We start from the raw sequence: 27032 nt of genomic DNA, 5'->3' as shown, positions 1-27032 counted from the left end.
TTAAGTGCTCATCGTGAGCAAGTCTCCTGTGACCACAAGGCTATTCATGCACAGCAGTGTCCCTCCTCGGGGATTGTGCTGGCAGACAGGAGTTGTATGAGCTGGTAGCTTGACTTTTGCTGCCTGTCCTCTTCTCCTGTAGTCCACACCTATGGCCTCATGTAGAACTCTGTTCAACCATTTACCTGAAGAATAGGAACCAGGAGAAGAGGATCCACGGCATGTTTCACAGGTGTTTTTGTACAGTGTGCTGGAATTAATGGGAGTGGGTCTGCTGCAGCAAGGCAGCCCCAACCAGGATCATTCCTCAAAGCAGGTGATGAAGGAAACCCTCCAGGGACAGGACTTCGAGTGTTGCATGTGGTCATCTCCTCCATCAATCTGACTTGAACCAATTAATTCTGATTAATCCATGCATTCTGTGGAGGCTCACAATGCATGCCTCCCCAAGCCCGGAAGTCCAGCCTTCCCCAGGGAGACAGAAACAGCCCTGGTGCCACAGACTGCAACAGTTTCCAGAGCAGAAGCATTCAGAGCATCAGTGAGAGGCAGCCTGAGTTCTCGGCACCAGCATGCAGCACGCAGCGAAGCAGCCCAACCCACTCCATGAAGGTGAAGGAAGGCCAATGTCGTACAAGTGAACAGTTAGGCAAACAAGATGACTTCAGATGATGGGACGTTCTGTGAGAGAAGCTCATGTGTCAGCAGGTAAAAGGAGTCAGCCAGCAAAAGCAATCACTGATTTGAGTATTTGGTACATTCCAGATGTAGTTCTAAGCCCCTCACATGCATTAACTCATTTAATCCTCACAAGATCTTGGGGTGCACATTTATGCTCAGCTTACAATAAGGAGATGGAGGCATAGAGAGGTTGAGTAGGCCACCGATGACAGGTAGAGGGGCAGGTTTCCGCCAGCTTCCCCCTGCAAGCTGCCTTCTGATCCCAGGTTGTTCTTGACCTTCCTGATCAGTATTCTAAAAACCATTCCCAATGGGAATAAATTCTTATTTCTATTTAAGGCCATATAACTTGGTCCATGTTCCTGATTCCAAAAGAAGCTTGTTGATACTTTATGAATAAAAAAGCAAGTCCCACTTTCAGTATATTTAAGTCTTTTGGAGAGCAAGTGTCTTCTCTTTTCCAAATTGGTGTGGGGACCTTTCTTTCCATCCAGGTACAGAGGAGCAAAAGGATTTTGTGCCAAGAAATATTCCAGGTACCTTGTTAACCTGATGCTGAAGCGAAGTGGCAGGGCTGGGTATTGAAAATAGATGCTGATCCCAGCAAGACCACTTGACTCTGGCAGGAAGCAGGGACTTTTCAGCAAGACTCCCTTGGTGCATGCTTGCTTTCAGATTCATCTCACTGGAGTCTGTCAGCTGCTGAACTGTGAGCAGATTTATAGCTCAGACATTGTTCCATCAATAGGCACCTGTAAAACCTGCCCTTCCCTTTGGAGATCTTATTTGTCCCATTGTTGCCATTCCTCAGAAGACAGGCTTACCTGTAGGGCAGGCCGTGCTCATATAGATTGGCAGGCAGGCAGGGGTGACCACAGAGCTCCCCGTGGCCTCAAGTAATAGAGGATCACACTCTTGTCACTGTTAAAAGGGGCTTAGGTAGATACTAAGGAGCCTCTGGGCACTGACCAGGGCCTCAAGTAATAGAGGATCACACTCTTGTCACTGTTAAAAGGGGCTTAGGTAGATACTAAGGAGCCTCTGGGCACTGACCAGGGAGCTAGCCTTGCCTGGAAATCTTAAAAGAATAGAGCAAGGCACAGATTTTTTTTTTTCTTCTGCCTGGAACTGCCAAAGAGAAGAAACCAGAGACTTGCACAGAATTGTTCATTTTCTAATATTTTTTATTTGCTGTCATCTGAGAACTTTCTCAGCAGACCGCTAACCACTACTTCTTCCTTTTGTGTGTACTTCCCTTGTTCCATTTTTACCCCTCCCACCACATGTAAAGCAGCTCTGGCCTTACTCAGGGGCAGAAGAAATGCCGGTTGTGGAAGCAGATCACATTAATTATTCACTGATAAGGAAGAGAGGAGAGATTGATTTCAGAGTGGCATGTGTAGATAAATCCATTCAATTTCCTCCAATCCAAGGAAGGGAGAGATTTACAGCTGAGGAGGAGACAGTTTGTGAATAAGATTTCACGTATGGAAAGGTCAGTCTCAGGAGGAAACAAAGGTGAAAGGGGTCTTTGAGAGGCCACTGCGATATCAGTTATAATTCTTGACATACATGTCTCTTTTCTTTTATCAGTGAGGCACTGCTTTTGTTTGCATATTAACAGTAAGACCATTCAAGACATCCTGCTTTGGGGCAGCCCAGTGGCTCAGCAGTTTAACGATGCCTTCAGTCCAGGGCGTGATCCTGGAGACCCGGGATCGAGTCCCCACATCCGGCTCCCTGCATGGAGCCTGCTTCTCCCTCTGCCTGTGTCTCTGTCTCTCATGAATAAATAAATAAAATCTTTTTTTTAAAAAAAAAAGACATTATGCTTTGGAGAACAAAATTGGAGAAGTGGCTTTTCTCCCACATTCACACAAATATTTCCTCTCTTGAGACGAAGTCTGGATTTCATGTTTAAAGAAATTTAGAGAAGTCTCAGGAGATGTCCTATGACACACAACCCGCAACTAGAAGACAGCATCTTAGTAAAGAATATATCTTCATAATCTATGAGAAGACTTTGGCATATTAAAATACCACAAACAGAAGTATAAGACACATCATGAATAACTATATCACAAATAACATATTAAGAATTAGTATCCCTAGTTCATAAAGTACTCATACAACTCATTAAAAAAAGACTATTCCATGTCTTCTGTCCATTTCTTGACTAGATTTTTTTGGTTTTCTCGGTGTTGAGTTTGATAAGTCCTTTTTTTAAATATATTTTTTAATTGGAGCTCAATTTGCCAACATATAGTATAACACCCAGTGCTCATCCTGTCAAGTGCCCCCCTCAGTGCCTGATACGCAGTCACCCCATCCCCCCACCCATCTCCCCTCACACTACCCCTTGTTGGTTTCCCAGAGTTAGGTTTGATAAGTTCTTTAGAGATTTTTGGATACCAGTCTTTTATCTGATAAGTCATTTGCAAATATTTTATCTCATTCCATAGGTAGCCTTTAGTTTGGCTGACTGTTTCCTTTGCTGTGCAAAAGCTTTTTATCCTGATGACATCCTAATAGTTAATTTTTGCTTTTGTTTCCCTTGCCTTTGGAGATGTTTCTAGAAGAAGTTGCTGTGGCCAAGGCAAAGAAGATGCTATCTGTGTTCTCCTTTAGGATTTTGATGGATTCCTGTCTCATATTTAGGTCTTTCACCCACTTTGAGTTTATTTTTAGTGTATGGTGTGAGAAAAATGGTCCAGTTTCATTCTCCAGACATTACTTCAAAGAAGACATACAAATGTTTGACAGACACATGAAAAAAGCTAACATCATTTGATATTAGGGAAATACAAATCAAAACCACAATGAGATCCCACCTCATACCTGTCAGAATGGCTAAAATTAACAACTCAGGAAACCACAGATGCTGGTGAGGATGCAGAAAAAGGGGGAAACCTCCTACACTGTTGATGGGAAGGCAAACTGGCGCAGCCACTGTGGAAAGCAGAATGGAGGTTCCTCAAAAAGTTAAAAATAGAGCTACCCTACAATAACTACTAGGTAGTTATCTAAAGGATACAAACACAGTGATTCGAAAGGGCACATACACCCCAATGTTTATAGCAGCAATGTCCACAATACCAAAATAGTTCTGCCTATCACCCATAAAGTAAGTCAGAGGAATAAAACCATAAAGATAACAGCATAAGTCAATAACATAAAAAAGGAGAGAAAAAATTAGAATCAAGTAACAAAGACCAAAGTCAATTCTTTGACAAAACTGAGAAATTTAGCTAAACAGATCAAAAAGAAAAAGAGCAAACACATTAGCAAAACCAGGAATGAAAGACAGTTATCACTATATCAGAAAATATTGTGTAAATTTTTATGCTAATAAAATTGATAACTAAGTGAAGTGAACAAATTCCTTGAAAAATATAACCTGCCAAATTGACACAAAAAGAGAAAAAAAGTGTGAATAGTCCTCTATCAATTAAGAGCTTAAATTTCTTATCAAAAAACTTTCCTGTGAAGAAAAATCCAGGTCCAAACAGCCTTGCTGGTATATTCTATCAAAAGTCCAGAGGGAAAAATTTCAATTATACACAAAATCTTTCAGAAAATTGAGGACTATTACCAAAGAGGACTCATAATAATTTAAAAATGAAATAAAACTCCATTTATATTGGTATACAGTATAAAGCAATTAGGAATAAATTTAATATAAAATGTACAAAATAGAACTACAGAAATGGGAAGTTGTATGAAGTTCATGGATTGGAAGACAGTGTTGTTAAGATGGTGGTTCTCTTCAAATTCATCCACAGATTCAATGCAATCCCAATCGAAATTCTAATAGATTTTTAAAATTTATTTTTAAAAGTCAACGTAAATGGTGCATGGGTGGCTCAGTTGGTCAAGTGTCTGCCTTTTGCTCAGGTCATGATCTCCAGGTCCTGGAATCGAGCCCCGCATTGGGCTCCCTGCTCAGCAAGAAGTCTGCATCTCCCTCTCCCTCTGTCCCTCCCCTCTACCTGTGGTCCCTCTCTCAAATAAATAAATAAAAACTTTTTAAAAATCAATGTAAAAGTTCATATGGAAAGGCAAAAACCCTAGATTAGTTAAAACAATTTTGAAAAAAGAAACCAACAAAGTTGATGAATTTCTACTAATTGATCTCAAGACGCAACACAAACCAACAGTAAACAGGAAAGTGTGATTTGGAGCATAAAGATTGATGTGTAAGATCATCTACTGATAACCCAGAAGTAGATGTACATTGATAATGGCTAATTGATCGTTGACAAAGGTTACAAAGTAATTCTATGAGGAAAAGGTAGTGTTTTGTTTTATTTTGTTTTTGTTTTGTTTTTTAAGGAAATGGTGGTAAAACACCTGGATGTCTATATGGGAAAAAAATAACATCAACTCTCACCTCATGCCATATGCAAAAATTAACTTTATATGTACCACATATCTAAATATAAGAGCTAAAAACTTACATTTCTAAAAGAGAATGTAGACAAAGAACTTTATAATATTCAGTTAGGCAAATAGTTTTTTAAAAGGCTATAAAAACCTGAACTGTAAGAAAAAAAGATGATAAATAATTTCCATGAAATTATAAGTTTTTGATCTTTGAAAGACACAATTAATAGAATATAAAGGTAGGTCACAAATTAGAAGGAAATATTTGCTAAACATGTATCTGACACAGGGATACATATCCCAAATATGTAAATAACTCCAGTAATTGGATAAGAGATGAACAACTCAAATTAAAAAGAGGCAAAAGAATGTTTACTCAGCAAATGGTGCTGGAGTAAGTGGATATTCACAGGAAAAAAAGAGAACATTTTGCCCATATTACACACACACACACACACACACACACACACACACACACACCAAAAAATTCACTTTGAATGGTGCATAGACCCGAATGTACATGTGAAAATGATAAAACTTATAGGGAAAAACAGAACATAAGCTTTTGACCTTGGGTATACTTTCCTAAATAGGAAACAAAACTGACTCATAAAATTGAGAAGTTGATAAACTGCACTTAATCAAAATTAAAAACTTGTGCTCTTCAAAAAATATCATTAAGAAAATGAATGGCAGGCTACAGACATAGAGAAGATATTTGCAACATGTAAATCAGACTAGAATAAAAAACTAAAGACTAAACTCTTGCAATTCAATAATAAAAAGACAAATAGCCCAATAAAGAAGTGAGAGTGTGGGCAGACCCTTCACAAAAGAAGATCTGCAGAGAGCCAGTAAGGATTTGAGAAGAGAATAAACATCTTGGATTACCAGAGAAATTAAAACCACAGTGAGATCAGAGTGTGTACTCTTTGCAATGGCTAAAATTAAAGTCTGCAAATGCCAAGTGTTGACAATGGTGTGGAAATACTATAGCTATTAGTCAGTGTTCACGTGGACATGAAATGGTGCAGATATTTTAAAAAAGAATATCAAACCTCTTAAAATGTTAGGTATAAATCTACTGTGTGATTCAGCAATTATACTCCCAAGTATTTACAAAGGAGAAGTGGAGACACTAACATCTGTATGTGAATTTTCATGATAGTTTTATTTATTTTTTAAGATTTTATTTATTTATTTATTAGAGAGAGAGAAAAAGCTTTAGTTGGGGGAGGGGCAGTAGGAGAGGGAGAGGCAGGCTCCCCACTGAGCAGGGAGCCCAACGTGGGACTTCATCCGGGAACTCTGGGATCATGACCTGAGGGGAAGGCAGATGCTTTACTGATTGAGCCACTCAGGTGCTCCAGTAGTTTTATTTTTAATAATGACAAATGAAATGATCCAAATGTCCATTTACAGATAATGGATAATGTGGTATATCCATACAATGGAATATTATTTAGTAATAAAAAGGAACGTTTTGTGGTTATTTGAAACAGTGTGAATGAATCTCTCAAAATTCTTCTGCTTAGGGAGTGAAGCTAGGCACAAAAGAGTATATACTGTATGGTCCTATTTACATAAAAATTTAGAAAATACACTCTAATCTATAGTGACAGAAAGCATCCTGTGATGGCATGAGATGGTGTGGAGAGAAAGAGGTGTTCTTTAGGGCAGGAGAACAATGGAGTGTGAGGGAGATGTTTGGGATCTTGATTGTGATGGTGGTTTTGTGGATGTATACATCTGTCAAAACATCAAATTGTATACTTTAGATATATGTGATTTATTGTGTATAAATTATTCTTCAAGATATTTGTAAATAAATAAATATAATGTAAATAAAAGAAATTATAGTCATGTCTTAAATCTCGATGCCTCAAATGTTACCTTCTTGACCAACTGGAAGCATGACTTCCGCTTAGGTATTCTCCCAATTATTCCTTAGACTCTCCATGACTGTTCACAGATACTGTTTGTTCTCAGCTTGAGGACCTGGATAAGGAGTCCTGGAAGGGGGGTCTATACCCCCTCTCTGGTTCTGTGTACCAGAGAACCCCATGCTGTCCCCATCTCTTGCTGGCATCACAGCTCCACAGCTGACATGCCCTCCTGCAGAGTGACTCTTACCAGTCCCGGGATACTGCCTTAGCCTTTTGTCACCACTCTTTCGGGTGGGCTTCCCATAGCTGGTACCTCGTGGCATCCTCCTCTCCCCCTATATGGCTCTATTCTTCCTGGAGCCCAAAGTTGGGAGGCATTCAGAGCCAAATTTAAGCATAGACATCTGGACTGCCCGGGTGGCTCAGTGGTTTAGTGCCGCCTTCAGCCCAGGGTGTGATCCTGGAGACCCAGGATGGAGTCCCACATCGGGCTCCCTGCAGGGAACTTGCTTCTCCTTCTACCTGTGTCTCTGCCCCTCTCTCTCTCTCTCTCTCATGAATAAATAAATAAAAATCTATTTAAAAAAATAAGCATAGACCTCTGGATTTCTCACTCTCTCTAAAGGTCAAGCATGCATTCTGGGTAGCATTTTGTACTTGCTAATACAGAAACAAGACATATAAGTCCCCCTTTCGTAACAAAAATTTGTATTTCCTCTTTATGAAAGACATCACTTTTTTTCCCTCAGCAAATTAGCTTGTCAGTCAAATTCATAAGGCTAAGATTAAAACCTCAAATTGGATTGTATTTTGCTGTATGTTTCACTTCTCATTTCCTAAGCTTCTGACACCCACAGGGAAAGGAATAACACTTGAAATACATTTAGTACTTCTTATTATTGTTATTTCAAAGGTTGCCATCACTGCATTATTTACTTAAAGACATAAACAAGGCAGGTGTAAAATCAATGCTGTCTGTAACTTGTGTCAGTTGATGTATACCAGTTATCAGTGAACCTACTAGCTTGCTAAGGCCTATCTTTTTCACAGCTATAAAAAGTTCAGTGTCATCCCAGGTGACACAGGCTAACAATGTCAGATATTCCTTATGAATAAAAGACACTCAAAGCAACTCTGCTACCTTTCCAGAGACTTAAACACAGATGGCATGTTCTTTAAATGTTTTCTCCCATCATGGACACTTAGTGCTTTTCAGGCCATTGAAGAATTGACTGGGAGTTGGTGGGCAGTGTGAGGGTTGTCTCCCATGGGCTTACTGGCTGACTGCATCTCTACCTCCTCTGCCAACTCAGGCCATGCAAGCTCCCGAGCAACACCAGGCTTTGCCCTGAGTCCTGAGAGTCACTGGCTCCACTGAGCTTCCAGGGTTGCTGCTGATGCTTCTGGACCCTCCAAATGGTGGTTGTTGAACAATTAAACAGTGTGACTCAGCTGCTACAGGTAGGGGGTAGGTTTGATCTTGTAAGACAGGAAGACTCATGAAGCTTACAAATTCTGAGTGGATTGGGGTGTGTCTCTCTTATATCTGCATTTATCTTATTCATTAGTATTATCATCAGTCATTTATCACCCATCTATCTAAAAAAGGAAACAAAAGTTTTAGAACAAACTGTTTATGCAGAGACCACATATCCAAAGCTTTCAATCACACTTGGAGCACACGGTCAGGATTGCACCCCTGTGATCCTGGCAGGACCATTTGCCTCCTTCCTCTGTTCTATGAGCTCAGGAGGTGAAGGTCCACCTGCCCTGCTTTCACATGTGTCTCTACTGTGAAGAAATGCATTTTTACTGAAATGTCGCCCCTTCTGTTCCCAGGGAACACAGACTCAGGCATGGAGGGGTAGAGCAGACCTTCCACCCAGCCTCCTGGACAGAAGGAGGGTATGTGGTTGTGGAGAACAGGGAGAAGGCAAAGACTATTCCCAGGGTCTGTGTGAGCTGTTCTGGGTAAGGGACTAGCAGTCCCAGGGCCAGTGATGTTCATGGAAGATTCTCATAGCTTTCTGTAGCATCTTCATGGGCCTGCCCTGCAGGGTCATCTGGATATGCCTTCTTCACCTCTGAATAGACGATCCCAGGTTCCTGGTGGAAAGCCCACAAACAGTAAGTACCCAAGTACAGGTGAGGAGGAGCAGAGGGGAGAGGGAGCCAGAAAGGGTGACTCACCTCATCCTTCTGCTGTGTCCTTGTTGAATGCGCTGTTGGATGGGAGGAGGGAAGAAAAGTATTAGACTGTGGGCAACATATTCCAACTTACAACCCACTCACAATGCATTTCAAAAAATCTTTGGGAGAGAGGAGGAGGAAACTGGGGAGGATGATGGCATTCTGAGGCCACACAGCAAATTCCTGATGAAGATTTGTAATGAAGCATTAAGAAAACTCAGTGTGGGGGATCCCTGGGTGGCTCAGCAGTTTAGCACCTGCCTTCAGCCCAGGGCGTGATCCTGGAGTCCTGGGATCGAGTCCCACATCGGGCTCCCTGCATGGAGCCTGCTTCTCCCTCTGCCTGTGTCTCTGCCTCTCTCTCTCTCTCTCTCTCTGTGCCTCTCGTGACTAAATAAAAAATAAAATCTTTAAAAAAAAAAGAAAACTCAGTATGTGTGTTTCTATCCTTCCAAGGGGTCCTCTGGATCTCTTTCATGTATTTATTCAGCCAGTAAGTGCTCAGTGAAGCACTGGTAAACTGCAAGGACAGAGTACAATGCAAACTCGGTCCATATACACAAGGAGCCTACAACTTTTAAGGGGAACAAAGGGCATGTCAATGTATGCAACAAGTATTATGGGGACCAAGATCAAAATATCTATTGAACTCTGCTATTGCCACAAAGGGTAACCCATTCCCATGCTTGGATATGGGGAGAACTAGTGGGAGTCATCTCATGTTACACAGAGGTACCTGAGCTATGTCTTGACAGGTGAACAGGGGTCGCAGGGTAAACTAGGTGGGAGTAAGGATGTCTCTTGGACAAATAAGATGCAAGAGCACCAAAGCATGGAACAGCCCAGTAGGACCAGGAAAATGGGAAGAGTCAGAAAGACAGAGTTTTGAGGAGGAGTCAAGATTCAGGGGGAGGCTTTGGACTGAAGAGTCACCGAGGGAGTTAATCCAGGCGACAGTGTGATGAGCCTCTCAGAGGGATCTTGTTGGGGGGCCAGAGGAAGACAAGATTAGAAATAAACAGACTAGTTAGGTGAATTATGATTGTCTACATCTTAGGTTATGAGAGGCTGAGACTAAAAATAACTGGTCATGCATTCTTTAAAAAAAAAAATTGAAGAGGCCTATAGTTTTGTAAGCACTGCAGTAGATGCTACTAGTACGTTAGTGAAAAACAATAGCATCTGCCCACAGAGAGTGTATGGAGTTCTGGTGGCAGTGCACATGGGTCAGTGGGAAGGGACACAGGCATATGATAACAGTGCAGGAGGTGCAGATGCTGCCTTCCGTCCATGTCCCACTCCTATATGAGAGGCCTGATCAGAGGCCCCTAGGATCTGCTCACACACTGATGCCCCACCTCCACTTGCCTGGAAGGTGTCTCACTTGGATTTTCTTTTGTATGCTGGCTGCTCCAGATCTGGGAATAAATCAATTTGTCATCTTCAGAAGTTGCTGTGAGGAAATAGATTATAGCTAGCTATAGTTAAGAGCCCACATTCTAGACTCGTCTCAGCCACTAAGTTCATAACTACCTTCTGCCTCAGACACAGGGTCAGGAATGTCATTTTAAAATTGAAAGTGACTGAGTCATGGGCAGTTGCTCAATCTCTCCTCCCACCCTGGCTCATCCCTGGAGCCCTGGGCTACTTAGGAAATCCTGACCATTCCTGTACAATGGCTGCAGCTCCGTCAGGGTTGGCGACTCAGAGTGGGGGAGACTTTGGGGGCCTATGATGCACGGTCCAGACCAGGAAGCCCCGCGATGCTCCTCAGGACTGCAACTGTGAGACAGGGAGAGACACAAGGGAGAGAAGCATTTGTGGATTATACCAAGTCTCAGGAAAACCACTGTCCAGGGGGAGCCCAGTGAGGTCCATGTAAAAATATCATGGCTGCTGGGATGCCTGGATGGCTCAGTTGGTTAAGTGTCCAACTCTTGATTCTGACTCAGGTCATAATCTCAGGGTTGTGAGATTGAGCACCGCGTCAGGCTCCAGACTCAGTGTAGAGTCTGCTTGGGATACTTTGTCAGCGAATTCCCACCTTCTCCTTCGGCCCTCTCCTTGCTTGCGCTCACTCACATGCTCTCTCTCTCTCTCTGTCTCTCTCTCAAATAATAAAGAAAGAAAATAGTTTTAAAATATCATGGCTGGCTACCCTGAGTCTGCATGGCTCTCTCAAGAAAACTCAGAACGCATTATTGATGCGACTTGCAGCTTACGGCAACATTAACAGAGAGGGCAACTGAGGCCAGGTCAGTGGGTAAAAGCACACACACAGTCTCAAGGTCTTTTTGGTAAGCACTTATATTTGCCTAATTTTTTATTGCTTTCAAAAATTTAAACACTGATACACAGACTTTTACTTTTCCACAGAACTTGACCTTTGTCTTTTTTAAAAGGCCCCTTTCATTGTTTCAACTCATATTACAATATCTACCTTTCCTGTAAAATACTGTGAAGGCTCTCCGGGAAAAGGGTGATTTCCCCCCCAGTTCTATTTCCTTCTGTAGTTAATAAGTATGCCAGCATTTAATAAGTATGTCCTGAAAGAGTGTGTAGTGGAAGAATGAGCCAAGGAAGAATGAGGTACAGCCCTGTGAAGATGATGCCACTAAGGTGTGAGTGGTCAGCTCTCCACCAGGGCCCATTTAAGGAAGGAGATAGATTAACATGAGTGCAAATGACATGAGTTCTGTGTATGCGTAGGTCAAAGTGAGTATTATTCATAAATATCACTGAAGTAGTTTTCTGAATCACATTTTTGGATTTCATAAGAATTTGAAAATGTTGATAGGAAGTCCAGTCAAATATTTTTTAATGTATACAATTCTGTGCCCCTGTCTTGTGGGTATGAATAAATCATGACAATGTTGTCAGCACAAGAAGCAGAGATCTCACCTGGGTGTTCCAGTGGCAGAGAGTCCTCCTGAAAAACAAACAGAGGATCACAGATGGTAAGTGAGCTGTGTAGGTAGTTTGCCCTACATTAGAATGTCCTTTCCTGGAAATCAGATTCATTCTAGATCTTGGCTATGGCAAATCTTAGAGAATATCCAGCTCTACCCCCCATGGCATATTACAGATGAGGAAGATGGAGTCTTGAAAGAGAGTTGTCCAGAATCATACTCCTTCAGTCAGTAAAAAAAGCAGCATGCCCCCTAAGGAGGTGTGGCGGAGTAGCACAAGAGTATTGACTTAGTATTTAACTATGCGCCCAGTGCTCCCAGTACTTCTTCTCTATCCTGACCATGGCCCTAAGAGGAGATGAGAAACAGAGTGCCTACACAGTATGGATCAACAAGGCTCCCATGACAAGCTCAGCCTTCTCTGTACCTGTGGCCCTTGCAAGCCCAACCACCACGGATATGTCCTGTTTTCTCCATACCCCTTCTTTCCTTCTCTTTCACCTGGCCAATTCCCACTGAGCTTTCCTCCTCCAGGGCTTTCTCTGGGGCTGGAGAGCTGTATGAAGTGACCTATTTCCATGCGTAGACTCTGCAATATTAAAGTCACCATATTGGATGGTAATTACCTATTTGTATGTTTCCCTCTAACTCTCACCACCATGAAAGAGTGTTACTTGAGGCTGGAAACTTGTCTTAATCTTTTATATATTCCCAGTGGCTAGAATATTGACAATATTCAATAAAGGTTTATTCAGCAACTGAACAGATTAAAGTATGTACTTTGAGGACTAAAAAAAATGTCCAGTTGATAATTTTATAATAGATGATTACATGTAAACCTAATCTGGGAGCCTACTCCATCAGGCTTGAAAATGTGGCATCATCATTGAAAATTTTCCATCATCAATGAAACACTGAAATCTTTTTGACCTGCCCCAATGCAGGACTCCTCCTTATTTCCCATTACTGACTTTTGCCTGTTTATCTGTGGCACTGGTCTTAGAGACTACAAGTTATTGCCCCAAGTAGACATCCTCATGAAAAATGTCTGATTGAAGCCTGCAAACCCTGAGTTAAATTGGAGATGCATGATCCTGGCCCAAATCTCCCTCCTTAGAGCAACTACAACTCACATCTGTCAGCAGCCCATGTTCTCTCTTGTGAATGGGTTAGGTATGTCCCAGGGTGCAAGTCAGTTTATCTCTTTATTTGTAAAAGAGAGAATAGACCCGGAAGGTGGCTATTTACATAACACAAGCTAATAACACTGAGGACAAGTGGGCCAGGCACAGTGCTAAGCAGTTTAGTTAGCACCAAAATGGCAGATACTGTTATTAAGCCCATAAAGAAACTGGTGAGTTTAATTTACCAGCCAAATATCAAGTGTTTGGCAAGTTACATTACTGGAATTTTCATCCAGGCAACTCAGTCACAGAGTCAATACATTATCACTCCCTTTGATAACTGGATGGATACATGCAGGCTTAAGGAGAAGAGCAATTTTAGAAAAATTGGAAAGAGCTGAGCTCCTCCCTGAGAAAGCTAATGGATAATGAGAAGGAAGACTTTGCTATGAGGGAAGTACAGTCAGCAAGATTTTGGGATGAGAAAGGCAGATGCCCTCTGATTGGTGGACTGTCAGAATTTCTTACTGAGTTTGCTATTTAAAAGACTCCCTCTAGATCTGGAGGTCAGAACCTCCTAGGCTCTTGTTCTCATGGGTCACATAAAATAAGTTGCTCATCTCAATTTTCCTGTGTTTGCTGTTGTACTGACTGAGCAATCTGTTTTTTTGAACGTTATTAACTGCAACAGTAAGGTTTTAATGACTGCACTTCTAGTATGTTTCTAATTAATAATGACACACATAGGTGTTAAAAAAGAGTTTTGAAAGTAGGAGGTGTGACCAGCCTTCCATAAGTCACCAAGATGCACTGAAAAGAGGGCTAGGAAGACTCTGGGGTAAGCCCTAACTCTGACTCTTAAAAGATATATGAATTTGGAAAGATGATTTAACTTATGAAATATCTCCAATTTTTTCATCTCTAATATGGTGATAATAATATTGAATTGAACTGAAATGTAGTTACTGAATAATTGGGAGTAGACAAACTACAAAATTGCATATAATGGGCTCTAAATGAATGATACATTTTATGATGAGTACTATTGGGGATCGTGCTTTTATTCTGTTTATATATTTTTAAGTGATATATACACTTAATTTTATAATGTAATGTTATTTAAGAAAATACTGATTACCCTTAAAATATCAATCATAAAATGTTGGTACCATTTTTCATGCAAATAAATAGGACAGAATCTCACTGATCAACCTGAAAAGGGTAAGAAGACGATGCTAGGCCAGAATCATTAAGAAAAATATGTAAGTTTTTTCATTAAACTGAGATCCAAATGTTTTATTTATCTGTTATTTTACTTGCTTGATTTTCAATATGAGTCCTAAGAAAGGCAGAACAGAAGCATTTGGCCTGACAGAAAAGGAAATGCCATGTTATGCCAAGGGAGAGGCAGACTGAAAGTAAAGTTTTAATAATTCCAAAATGTAAAGTATTGAAACTTTACAGATACCCAAGACACTGAATTTAAAAATCCATTAATTCAAAAATCCTTCATCTATGACAAAACATTTAGAGAGAAAAAAAACAGTCACAGAGGAACAAAGAATGATAGTAGATTTCTTGTCAGAAACAATGCACACAAGAATACAGTAAAGCAACATCTTTAAAATACTAAAAGAAAAAAAATCTCAACCTATAATTCAACAACAGCAAAAACATCTTTCACAATGAATGCAAAATAAAGACTTTTACAGACATAGAAAAACTGAAATAATTCATCACCAGCAGATCCATGCTATTAGAAATGTTAAAAGAAATGTTTTTTAAAAAGATTTTGTCCCCAGCAGGGAGCCCCACCTGGGACTCAATCCCAGGAACCCAGGATCAGGACCAGAGTCGAAGGCAGATGCTTGATTTTGGGAGGGGTTCTCTCTATCTCTTGGATGTGAATGCCTGTTTCCTTCCCCAGATTAGGGAAGTTCACAGCTATGATTTGTTCAAACATACCTTCTGGTCCTTTCTCTACACGCCCTCTGGAATATAAATAATATGAACATTATTCTTTTTTCAAACTATCACTTAATTCTCAGAGTCTCTCCTCGTGGGCTCTTAGTTGTTTTTGTCTCTTTTTGTCACCTTCCTTTCTTTCCATCATCTTGTCTTCTATGTCACTTACTCTCTCTCCTGCCTCATTTACCCTAGCTATTAGAACATCCAGTTTAGACTGCATCTCAGAGTATTTTCAATTTCAGCCTGATAAGATATCAATTCTGCAGTAAGAGATTCTCTAAAGTTTTTTTATGCGTTTTTTCAAGTCCTACTAGTAATTTTATAAGTGTAATCCTAAATTCTATTTCTAACATCTTACTTAAATCCATATCTATTAGATCTGTGGCAGAGTGTTACCTCTGGTTCTTTTGTGGTGAATTCTCCCTTCTAATCATTTTGTCCAGTGCAGAATGGCTGTATGAGTGAGTAGTCAAAATAGTAGTCAAAAAATAGTAGTCAAAAATATCAACCATGACCCAAGCAAAAACACAGTAGCCAATTCCGAAGAGGTCAGGGACCAGAAAATAAAATAAAAAAGACAATGGAAAACAAAAGCCAACTTTTAAAAATGGGAGAGGGAAATGGGGGGAAAAAGAATACAAACTTACAGAATGGACCAAGATGGTGATCCACTTGGTTCTGAGTGTATTTTGGTCTGTATGTTAGAAGGTACTAAATCCCAAAATTAAAAAACAAATAAACAAAATAAACTAACAAAACTTCTATATATACAAAAATGAATATAGTGAAAGAAAGTAAAAAATGAAGAATATATCTATAACATGATTATAAAATATGAAAGTCAAAAAAGAAAAAACTTAAAAATGAAGAGTTGATAAAATATAGTTAAGACAGGAAAAAAGAAAGAATATTGGAAAATTTTAAACTGAAAGATAAATGAATCATAAGGAAAAAACCTCAAGTTCTATATACTATTTTCCTTCAGTCCTGATGCTTTCCAGTGCTTCTTGGTCAGTAAACTTGCTCTTCCACTGTTCTTCCAGCTGGTCTTCTAGCGGAGGGGTCAGCCCTGCAGATTCTCAGGTGTTTGTGCCTGGGCAGAGATGCCCCGCCCTTTGCCAGGTGGCCTAGATCAGTGTAAGCTATTTGTCCTGTAAGGTCTTTGTTCCCTGGAGGCTGAGCCTCTCTTGAAGGTGAAAGAAAAACAAAACTAAACCAAAAGAAATGGTCACAGCTAGATCTCCAGCCCTGGAGCCAAGAGGTATGCTAAACTGAAGACTCCTATAGAGCCCACTCAATTCAGATCCTCCTCGGGGGCAAGCAGGGTGACACTGGTTTGCCGAATTTGAAGGGCACCTAGTGGTGAGAGAGGTTTTGCCTGCTTGTGCACACACCCATTCCACCCCTCCTGGAGGAAGCAGAGGGTTACCCTGCTTCTGTGTCTTGCAGGGCCCTGGGACGGAGAGCATTCATCCCATAGAGTGCGCACCTGCTCAGCATCTCCCAGATGCAAGTGGAGGGTTGCTGTGTTCCAGTCCTTTGCAGGGACCCAACATGGACAGCAGTCCCCTAATCCATCTATGGTTTGCCACAGTTTATGTCATAAGTTGAGCCTTCTTCCGGGGTCACTGACCTAAATCCATTTCACAGCTCCAATGCTTGGAAACTCTGCTGGCTTAGGGACCCCTGGTCTTTTATTACCTCCAGGAGTATTGAGACCTCACTGTCTGTCCTGTGACTCTGCCCTGTTTCACCACTGAGCACTTTTCAGGCAGGGAAGACTTTCTCAGGAGCAGATTTCTAAAGTTCCTGATTTTGAGTCCTAGGGCTGTATCACTTTCCTGCAGCCAGCTGACAAAGACTCCCCCCCCCCACCCCTGCTATTATCTTCTGATGTATCTCCTCTGTTTCTCTTCCCCGCACTCCTACCTTTAGAAAAGTGGTCCCTTTTCTATTTTAGAGTTCTAGCTATTCTTTCTTTACATCTCAGGTTGAATTCATAGGTGTCCAGGATGGTTTGGAAGTTATCTAGCTAAATTTGGGGGACCAGATGAAATCAGGATCCCTACTCTTCTGCCATCTTGCCTCCTCTCCCAAAAGCAGATGCTTAACTGACTGAGCCACCCAGGCACCCAAAAGAAATGTTTTGGGCAGAAGGAAAATAATACCAGATGGAAATGTGGAGATACAAAAAGGAATGAAGGACATCAGAAGTGGTAACTACCTAAGTAAATATGTAAGATTCTTAAATTATACTTGTCTCTTTAGCAGGTAAGTGTTTGTTTACAAAAATAATAGCACTGTAGCTACGAGGGAAGAAATGGAGTACACGATGGTAATATTTTTTTTAAGATTTATTTATTTACTTACTTACTTACTTACTTACTTATTTATTTAGAATGTGGCTGTTGAAGGGGCAAAGGGTAAGGGAGAAATAATCTCAAGCAGACTCTGTGGTTGAGCAAGGAGCCCAACATGGGGCTCAATTATACAACCCTGAGATCATCACCTGGGCCAAAATCAAGAGTCAGATACTTAACCCACTGAGCCATCCAGACACCTCACGATGGCAATATTCTTATATTATATGTGAAGTTCTCTAATGTCACTTGAAAAAAGACTGTGGTAAGTTAGATATCCATACTATAAATGCTAAAACAACCAGCAAAATAAACAGAATAAAGAATTATATACCAAATAAGCCAACAAAGGGGAAAAATGGAATCATAAAAAGTACTCAGTTGGTCTAAAGGAAGGTAGAAAGAAAGGAAAAGGAATACAAAGAACAGATGGGACAAATGGAAAACAAAGAGCAAAATAATTGACTTAAATCTAACCTTATTATCACATTAATGTAAATGGCCTGAACACCTTAGTTAAAAGGTAGAGACTGTCATATTGGTTTAAAAAGCAAGAGTTAATTGTATACTATCTATTTATAAAAAATGCTTCAAATATAAAGACCCAAATAGGTTGCAAGTAAAAAGATGGATAAAGAAATACCATGTTAATACTACTTACATTAACAGTACTCTGAAAGACTATTTCAAAGTAGATGACACTATCATGGATAAAAATACCATGTTACAAGGATAAAGTGGTCATTTTATCAAAAACACAAACAATTATAAACATTTATGCACCTTTCAAAATACCTAAAGCAAAACTTGATAGAATTCTAAGAAGAAATGGATACCACAATTATAGTTGGCAATTTCAATAACCCTCTTTTAATAATTGATAGGTCAAGTAGAAAATCAGTAAGGATATACTAGACTTTAGCAACACTATCAGTCAAGTTCACCAGCAGACCCATACTGTAAGAAATGTAAAAAGAAGTACCTTAGGCAGGAGGAAAATTATACCATATGGAAATATGGAGACACAAAAAGGAATGACAAATACTACAAGTGGTAACTTAGTAGGTGTTACCTTGACATCAAGTCAGACAAAGGCATGATAAGAAAATAAAGCTGCCAAGCAATATCCCTCATGAACATAGATGTAAACATTCTTAACAAAATTTTACCAAATCAATTTCAACAATCATGACCAAGTGAAGTTGACCTCACAAATGCAAGGCTGGTTTAAGATTCAAAATTCAAAATCTATATCAATAGACTAGAAAAGAAAACCATATGATCATCTCAATTGATGTAGAAAAAGCATTTGACAAACATTTTTCCTATGAAAACTCTCAGTAAATTACAAATAATAGGGACTTCCTTAGGCTAATAAGGAGCATCTATACAGCTAACATTATCATAGTTAATGACCAAACACTTTCCCCTAAGATCAGGAACAAGACAAGCATGTTTGCTCTCACCACTTCTACTCATTATGGCACAGGAAAAGCCAGTGCATTAAGAAAAAAAAAAAAAAACTAACCCAGATTGGAAAGAGCAGAGTAGAACTATCTTTATTTGCAAGTGACAGGATCACTATGTAAACAACCTGATATACTCTACAAAACAAAGACTGGAACTAATAAGTATGTATATAGCAAGGTTGTAGGGTATAAGATCAATATAAAAAATCAGTTGTATTTCTATATATTAGCAAAGATAAAAGACTGAAATTTTTATTTCATCCTCGGGATCTCTATTAATTTTCCAAATTTCACAATATTTGACTGGCACTCAAATATATCTCAGAGTTTATAGTTTGCACCATGGCTATTACCTACTTTTTGTTGTTACAGATGGAAGACTTTTTATTATTATTCTTTGTGTTCTCAGTAAGCTTTGAATCAGGGGTGAAATGGTAAATACTTATCTTTCTAATTTTTATTGGAAGTGAAACTCCGCTACCTGATTTAAATTGCAAATTAAACACATGGAGTAACAACTTCATTGAGAAATGCATTCTACCTTTTTGTCATTGTTGCCTACAGAGTGCCAGTGAGTAGAACTGAAAGTCTAGTATTTGGAAGAGAATAATGACCTTAATAGGATGCACCACACAAGTCCAAATTATTATAACAATGCCAAAAGTCACAACATCAAAGGGTAAGACATAGACACCCACCTGATTTCCTTTGGGTCCTGTAGTGACTCACCAGAGCAACAGTAGCAGCAAGGCCAAGCATACTTAGCAGCCCTCTGATGACTCCCACAGTAATATGGATTACTTTGTTCATGGAAAACCCTAAATTGGGAAGACCTACATTTGAGTTCCAGTGGCAAATGTTTCTGATCTAGATAACACGTAGGTTGGGGCTAGAGATCTATGGGGGCTGTTTTCTTCCAGATTCTGATTCCTCCATTTGAATGATCTCCAGTATGATTTGTAATTTTCAAAATAAATTTTGATTCACATGATTGTCAGCATCTAAGACTGAAAGCTATTCCCTTTCCTTCCCCCATGAAATCAGCACAATCCCTGGAAGCCCCAAGCCTTGGTGTGTATGTTGAAAAACTCTTTGATGTGGGTAGAATTTGTACAGCCTGTAGGAAAAATATTTTATCGACCTTAACTGCAACCCATAGCTCAGGTGCCCCCAACCCACCTGTGAAGTTGAGTGTCACCATGTAACTTCTCTGGACCCCCAGACCATTGTCAGCCCCACAGGAGTAGTTTCCAGAATGCTCTGTGGTCAGAAGGAGGTTAAAAGATGCTCCTCCTCCAAAAGGGGCCGAGGTGTTCCCCAGGATGACATCTTCATGATAAAACCAGTATAAGATCGGAGGAGAGCCTCTTTGGGCCTCACAGTGAAGTTCTAACAAATCTCCCACCATAGCCTGGGTCCCAGCAGGGTTGAGGATGAGGACAGGGCGAGACACTGGAACTGAAGGAGGAAAAATAGTTCATAGGTAATTTTAATTGAGTACGTGTACAAGATAATAAAGGAAAATATCCATCATAATTTAGTAGTAGGAATATGGACCTGCGATCAGGAGAACCTGGGTTTGAGACTCTCCTGTCTCTGCCATTTATCAGCTCTATGACCTTGATGTTTTGAAATGTTTAATCTCTCTGAGATTAAAAGGAGAACATCAGATTAACCGATACCCTAAAATTCAAGAAGAGAGAAAGCATTTGGGGAAGATGAGAAGGCCAGCAGGTGATTAGGGTCTGAAGACCATGAGAAAGCTCTGCTGCTCTGGGACTGTGTGCATCCATAAGAGGAGACGCTGTCTCATAACCCAGATAGTAATCCAGATTGAATGGGAGTCAAGGCAGAGTATGTTGGCAAGGACTGGTCTGGTCATTTGTTCTTGGACAAAGGAATTTAGAAATAAAGCTTTCTATCTGCTGAGCCATCATGTATCTGGTGTTTTGGAAAGTCTTTGAGCCTCTAGTAGAAAGGCTGAGTGGAATACAGGGCTGTTAATGACAATGACAGAAGAAATAAAGGAGTGGTCTTAGTTTCTGAATGTGTAGTCACAGGAAGAGTCCCAGAAGTCCCAGGTGGAAGCAGAAGTGGGAAGTATGCTGGGATGTCACACCAGCAAAAAGAGCAGAAGGGCTCTGTTTGTGAGAAGACATAATCTGTTATTAGCTGTGACGGCTGTGAGTATATCCTGCTTACCTGGGATGCTGAGTGACACTCTGTCACTGAACTGGGCCCCCAGGCCATTGTCAGCTTCACAGGAGTAATTTCCAGAATGTTCTGCAGTCAGAAAGAGGTTGCAGGGTGCTCTTCCTCCAGAGGGGGCTGAGCTGCTCCCCAGGATGACATCGTCTTGATAAAACCGGTACAGGATGGGGGAGAGCCTCTCTGGGCCTCACAGTGAAGCTCCACCATGTCCCCTACCACGGCCTGGACCCTGGGTGCCCTGAGGGTGAGGATGGGGCGGGATGCTGGAACTGAGGAAGACAGGGGCCATCAGAAAGGGTCCCTGACACTGTGACAGATTAATGGCTCCACTTAAGGAGCCTAGATGTACATGTATTCCTTGAACCATGAGGAGGGATCCTGGATAATTTTGTTTTCATTACTACTTAGTTTTCTCAAGAAGTAAATTGTCTCAACTTACTTTCCATCCTTTCCATTCCTAGGTTGGCATTAACATTTCCACACCTCTGTTCCTGTCTCCTTCAGAAGATCCTCATGGCTGACAGAGAACCTAGACCCTGGCTTGGGAACAAGGCTGAGTGAAAGGAATGAGGGACTTACTTCTCAGTGTGACTCTGATTCATTTACTGAGGATGGGGCCATGCATGTTGTCCCCTGAGCAGTAGTACCTCCCAGCATCCTGCTCCCTCACCACGGCTATCTGAAGCTTTGCTGACAGGGCACGCTGCATCTTCCTGCCCAGACTCTTCTCTGAGCCCTCCCGGTGCCAGGAGAATGTAACAGTCCCAGTACCTTTGGCTACTGAGCAGATAAGGAAGAGATCTTCTCCTTCAATCAGCTGGATCCCAGGGGGCTGGATCTCTAGATTCACATGAGACACAGGGATCCCTAGGAGGACAGAGAAGGACTTGAGAGAGTCTCAAAGGCAGACGCTGCAGGGTGAAAGAGAAGGCTGGTGTTGTCAGGAATAAGCTAATAGCAACAGTGCAATAGGCAAGAGTCTAAAGTGGGAAATAAGGAAGTGGTTGTATACATTACTATGAAGGGAGCAGTACCTGCCCCTACACACAAGATTTCCCCTGCTCAGATAATGTGAGCACCAGGCCTATGATCTTCTTTTAAACCTAATGTTGACCACAGTCAGATTTTATAGACTTTTATCTCTAAGGCATATCTGATGCATCAATGGACCACATAAAAAGAGAGAACAAGGAAGGTTCTTCGTACCCTGAAGTGACTTGATTCAGAACCTAAACCCCTCTCCATCCTCCAAGGCTCTTCCAGTCTCCGCACTGCTCCTCACATTCTTCTCTGACTATTCCATTTTGTGTTTATCTTCCTCTTTTCTAATTATTTTTGAATAATTTTCAGCTAACACATGGACACCCCATAGGGAACTCTACAGACTGCATGTGGTCAACAGTGCTTCTTGTTAACTGTTGACCCACAAGAAAATGTACCCTGTATGTCTTTGTGGCCTCAACAGGTTGGACACCCAGTAAGTGATCAATAACAACTATCACCGAACTTAGATGGAAGAGGATGCTATAGGGAAGTTAGGCCATCATTAAGCCGAAGAGAAAAGAATAGCAGGGTGGCTGGCAGCTCCTCCTGCCACATTCACTATCTCAGGGAGCAGGAGAGGTCATGCTCTGCTCTCTGCTCCCTGCCTTCACTCTGGAAGAGCTGCCCCACAGACACTCACTCTGAACATGTATCCGGGATCTCTGGCTTCTTTTTACGACATTGGGAATCACTGCCTTTGCCTGGCACCAGTAGGACTCTGAGTCTTCACTCCAAATGATGGGGAAATGGAGCTCTGAGGAGTTGCTCCAGCCAGACCCCAGGGCCTGATCTTTTCTGAAGAAACAGAACTAAAGCCAAATGTTTGACTTTGGTGGAGGGAGCCAGGTCTCACATTTCAGGGCTACTGGGCTCCCTTCAATGGGCTCTCAGCACAGGATGTGGAAACAGCTCTAGAAAGAAGAACAAACATAGTTTCCAGGGCAGTGAGGCTCTGAGCTCCTAGAAACATGCACCTGAGTTCTCAGCACAGCGTCAGGAAGTAGGTACCCATGCACATGGAGCCACCTCCCATCTCCTTCCCATGGCTGCTCAGAAGAGGCCTTTCATGAAGTCCCCACTGATGAGTACCCCTCTTTGATTCCATACACGGTTTCGCTGCCAAGCCCTATTACCCACAGGAGTGTAGCCATTACCTTGAACGTGGATCTTTAAAAGATTTGAAGTTGTTTCCCATGATCCCCAAATAGATTTCCCAGAAGCAGTACAATGATATTGGTTATTGTTCTTGAAGACTGAACGTAGCATGATGCTTCCTTTAAGATGATTACTAATTTCTTTTTCATTTCTGTAGTAAGTCTTTTCATTAATATTTTCTTCTTTCCTCCCCTGGCATCTCAGAACTACATCATCTCCTTCAAAGATAGGATATGAGGCCTGCAGGATCAGCCATTCTGCAAAGAGTGAACAAGCATACTCCATCTGTTTCTTTCTTCAGACTCCCATTTCTGCCCATGAGGGAAGAGCTATAGCCCTGCACATACCAGTAAATGTCCTACACCAATGTTTCCATGTGGCCCCAATACCCAGTACTCCCTTGTCCTGGATAGTGAACTAATTTTCAGAAAACGTACTTAAAAGATCCTCATACATATCACTAAAAGAGGAATTTTATACAATATCTTTCTTCATAACTGAGTCCCTTTTTGCCTGGTGGCTTCTGGGTTACTCATGTGTCTCTGGTTGGAGGAGATAGACAGTGTTTTATTTTCCATAGCCCTATCTCCTTATTCTCCCTACTAGGATCAGCTCATCAAATATCCTCATGCCTGTTTACAACCTTCTCTGGGTTCCCTCATTCACCCAACCTTCAGACATGGTGCCCAGCAACTTGACTTCAGAGACTCACCCTTTTCGTTCCTCACCAGAAAAAAATTCCACACGCACAGGATCACTGAGGGTAGATCTTTGGATCTTGCATGTGTAATATCCAGACTCATCTATTTGGATTGTTTCAGATCCGCGTGACCAGAAAATGTCATTGTAATACCAAGTTATATATCCCTTGGCCAGAGAATGGTGATCACTTTCTCTCCTTTGAAGGCTGTGGACCATGGAGGTGTGAGGAGAAGGAAAGCTTTTGGAAGTGTTCCTGAATAGGTAAGAGAAAGGTGCAGGCAGGTGAATGCAAGTGGGAGGTGGGTCAAACCCAGAGGAGGGGCCAGCCAGTAGCTGGACTGATTCCCATTGGGAAGGGAGCAGATACAACCCAGGGACATGCCTTGGGTAGAAGCTACTCTTCTTCACTCTTTTCCTAGCCCAGAGGTGGGCAGGTGGGTATCATAGGGAGAGGTCTCAAGTCCCTGGTATGGGCTCAGAAAAGCTTGAGAGATGGGATACATAGTAAGGCAAACATTATGAGGGTCTCTGAAGGTGGCTGATTCTGAAATGTTCTTGTCCTGTACATTCCTGTCAAGATACAGGTGGGCCTGGGATGCCTGGGTGGCTCAGCGGTTGAGTGCCTGCTTTTGGCCCAGGGCATGATCCTGGAGACCTGGGATCGAGTCCCACATCCGCCTCCCTGCATGGAGCCTGCTTCTCTCTCTGCCTATGTCTCTGCCTCTGTGTGTGTGTGTCTCTCATGAATAAATAAATAAAATCTTAAAAAAAATACAGGTGGGCCTGGAATGTAGTTTCTAGACTCTGAAAAACCACTTCCTACTTGGTTGCTCATATATAATGAACAACATTTTTTTCTCCTTTCGTTACTTTTAAATTTTGTTTAAGTTGAGATTCTATGGTGAAGGCAACCTTGGTCTGCACTCCATCTAAGTCAGACACAATAAAAGATTAAGGGACATAAAAAATTTGAATAGAGAGGCATGAGCTACTTGAGAAACCACCTTTGTATATAAAATTGCAACTGACCAATGGGACCAGAAATTGAAGCGTGATAGCAACATGAGCTCCCTTGGAGGTGTAAAGATTTGGTTGTAACACTTCCTCTGTGAATGCGAGCTATTTCTCTGTCTTTTAATGGTGGCTCTAACTTGAACATATTGAGGAGGGAGTTCCTTAGGGAAGAAAGGAGACAGTTGGAAGGTTCTGGGCATTAGCCTACTGTCTCTGCAAATACTCCCTTCCCCTGCACCGATGGGGAAAGAACTGAAGGCTGCAGAGTTCACAGGAGGCTCTGCTAATCTTCCATGGTGACAGCTGTGATTCCAGAGTGGCAGCACCATTCATGTTGGCATATCCCCCTAGTCCCCATTTACAAGGACAGGCATGCTGGCTGGGAGGACAAATGCCCAGATAGCAGGAAGGAGAGAGAATGGAAGACTGACCTGACTGCTCTCGTCCGGGAGCTGTGAGAGAGAGAGACAAGGTTAAAGGTTAGCACGGGGTGATGGTGTTCCAATGCTTTGTTAAATTCTGAGAAACTCCCCAGCAACCAAGCTACAGCCCCTTCTTGGGCTCTTCCTCCTATTTCTTTGCCCACATTCCATACCTCCAAACAAAAACACAACCTATGATTCGTGTGATGAACGTGAATGGCTGTACCCACACCACTGGCCTCCTTGCTATGCACATAGCAGCTTATACGCCCATCTCCCTCTCTTCTCTGGCCTGAACTGGGCAGTGCAGAGGCAGAGAACAGCTTGGAGAAATGGTTTATCTCCCCTACCTTACTTCTTGGGCACTGTATTCCATACCTTTTCAATCTCTGGTTAAATATTGGCTTAAAATCTCAGGAAGGGAGTTGTGTTGCTCTGCAGACCTGCCCTCCCTTGCCTGTGTTGGCAGTAATTGTTTCTCTGAGGGTCTAGGCATGTGATTTGGCAGAGGGAAAATCCAAGCTTCCTATGAAGTGAGAAAGGAAGCAGGTGGGAAGCCAAGGTGCCACACATGGCTTTCTCGGGTGGTCTCTGGAGCCTTCTGGTTTTCCTGGAAACCTGGCTCTGCTCATTTTCTACCTCTTGCTATGTCTCTGAAGCCCAGATAGAAGTGGAGACAGAAGCCCCCTGGGCTTCCCCCAGCTGACATTAGGAACTTAGGCTCCTATCCCAGTCGGGCCCCTACTCACCCAAGATCAGCAGCAGCAGCCATACAAGCATGAGGACCTGGCCTGGCTGACGGCAGGGAAAGGCCATCTCACCGAAAGTCAGGCTTATCTCTCATCTGCAAAGGAGGACTGGAGAGTGGTATTCAGATAAGGCCTGCAAGAATTAGAAAAGGTAAGTAACCTGCCTGTGTTCTCAAAATGTGAATGTGTCTACCTTCCTAAATGCTGCTTGTCTTTCAGGGCTCATGGCTGCGCAGTTTCAGTGTTGCTGGCCACCTTCCAGTGATTCACATCTGTCAGGAAAAATGTCTCCAAGGTTGTGCCTGGGTCCTCAGAAAATACCAAGCTGTAGATTTACTAGTATTCAAATAACTTTTATTTCATTTTTCAAATGGAAATGCCCTTTATCACCTTAAAGTCATACAAACCTTAGTGTCACATGAGGTCCTAATATAGACACACTTGGTAAGTGTGGTTTCAGGATATTTTATGATGTGAGCCCCACAAAGTCAAAAGGTTCAAGCAGTTGTAAAAGTCTTTTTTACTTTTACATAGGTTGTCCTGAAGTTGCTGAAGAGGAAAATAATAGAGATTTGCAGATTGGCTCAATAGAGCATGCAACTCTTGATCTCAAGGTCACGAGTTCCAGCCCCATGTTTGGTGTAGAGCCTACTTAAAAAACAAAAATACCCCTTTGCAGATTAGCAAAACAGGCTTCTCTAAATGCCACCTGGACCTATGCAGATTAGGGGATGAATGGACAAGCACACACACAGGAACCTGTGT

At 41.7% G+C, this 27032-nt stretch overlaps 1 pseudogene; it reads right to left on the bottom strand.

The window, feature by feature from the left end:
- LOC129509027 (Fc receptor-like protein 3) lies at positions 1–26298 on the bottom strand (annotated as a pseudogene).
- Between the last annotated feature and the right edge of the window lie 734 nt (positions 26299–27032).

Source organism: Nyctereutes procyonoides, unplaced genomic scaffold (assembly GCF_905146905.1).
Source record: "Nyctereutes procyonoides isolate TBG_1078 unplaced genomic scaffold, NYPRO_anot_genome, whole genome shotgun sequence".
Lineage (NCBI taxonomy): Eukaryota > Metazoa > Chordata > Mammalia > Carnivora > Canidae > Nyctereutes > Nyctereutes procyonoides.
This window is presented reverse-complemented; position numbering and strand designations above follow the sequence as displayed.